The sequence below is a fragment of the Leptonychotes weddellii genome, chromosome 3, assembly GCF_054177405.1.
Source record: "Leptonychotes weddellii isolate Sample4059 chromosome 3, ASM5417740v2, whole genome shotgun sequence".
Lineage (NCBI taxonomy): Eukaryota > Metazoa > Chordata > Mammalia > Carnivora > Phocidae > Leptonychotes > Leptonychotes weddellii.
Window position 1 is genome coordinate 133,915,757 of NC_138371.1, and position 1,588 is coordinate 133,917,344.

General features: G+C 53.0%; 1 pseudogene; it reads left to right on the top strand.

Moving 5' to 3' along the window:
- The first annotated feature begins 6 nt into the window (after positions 1-6).
- On the top strand, positions 7-1,063 carry LOC102733915 (actin-related protein 2/3 complex subunit 1B pseudogene; annotated as a pseudogene).
- The last annotated feature ends 525 nt before the right edge of the window (positions 1,064-1,588 follow it).

The following is a 1,588-nucleotide window of genomic DNA, read 5'->3' on the forward strand; positions in this document are numbered from 1 at the left end:
GTCATCTCCATCTGCTATTTTGAGCAGGAAAATGACTGGTGGGTGTGCAAGCACATCAAGAAGCCCATTCGTTCCGCTGTCCTCAGCCTGGACTGGCACCCCAACAACGTGCTCCTGGCTGCGGGCTCCTGTGACTTCAAGTGCAGGATCTTCTCGGCCTACATCAAGGAGGTGGAGGAGCGGCCAGCACCCACCCCGTGGGGCTCCAAGATGCCCTTTGGGGAGCTGATGTTGGAGTCCAGCAGTAGCTGCGGCTGGGTGCACGGCGTCTGCTTTTCGGCCAGTGGCAGCCATGTGGCCTGGGTCAGCCACGACAGCACCGTGTGCCTGGCCGATGCCGACAAGAAAATGGCCGTCGCGACTCTGGCCTCTGAAACGCTGCCGCTGCTGGCCCTGACCTTCATCACGGACAACAGTCTGGTGGCAGCGGGCCACGACTGTTTCCCGGTGCTGTTTACCTACGACGGCACCACAGGGACGCTGAGCTTCGGCGGGCGGCTGGACATGCCCAAGCAGAGCTCACAGCGCGGCCTGACCGCCCGAGAGCGCTTCCAGAACCTGGACAAGAAGGCGAGCTCGGAGGGCAGTGTGGCCTCGGGCGCTGGCCTGGACTCGCTGCATAAGAACAGCGTGAGCCAGATCTCGGTGCTCAGCAGGGGGAAGGCCAAGTGCTCCCAGTTCTGCACCACAGGAATGGATGGCGGCATGAGCATCTGGGACTTGAAGAGCTTGGAATCAGCCTTGAAGGACCTCAAGATCAAATGACCCATGAGGCATAGGTTGCCCTCATCCCAGCTGCTGGGGGAGGGGGTCAGGGAGGCTAAGGATTGCTTTGCTGAATGTTTCTAGGGTAGCAGTTTGGGTCCCCCTGGGGACTGCTCCAGCTGGAGGGGAGGGAGGGAGGGATGGGAAGCTTTTCTGACCTATTGAAGGAACAGGTGCCTTTTTCTTATAAAGAGCTGCTTTCATTTATTGTTAAAAACAAAAATGTTCTCAAAGTACTGTGCTGGTCATGAACTGCAACAACGTGGATGTAATAAAAAAGCAATCTTAAAAAAAAAAACTGCAGGAAATTTTCTATTTGCCCCCGGTGCGCCTGAAGTCCAGCAGGAGAGAGAAGATACTTACGGGACTACGGAGGAACAAAAGCACAGTTACCAGGAGGGGCGTGGGTACAAACTGCCTTAGGAAGGCAGAACTGCAGTTGAGAATCACCGGGCTGCCCGCTAAAGAAGACATATGCCTAATTCCAACGATGGGAGATGAAATTCCCATTTCAGGGACATAAAGTTGAAGTCCGTTGAGGGGCATTTTGGCTGCAGTGGCAGATGTTTGAGACCCTGTGCTAGAAATGGGGAGAGTTAATGACTACAGGTGGTTATCGTACCAAAATGACAAACAGCAACAACAAAAAAATCCATAAAAACCTGAGTGGCTGCTGCTAGATGTGCTGGCATATTTTCAAACACTAAAAAAGGTTGCTCATAAATTATCTTTCAAGTTGATTTCCTTTTTCTCTGTATGCTAGTGAAATGCTTTAATGAACATCCACCCACCTCAGTGGAATTGGGAGTTAGTACTGTTTGAG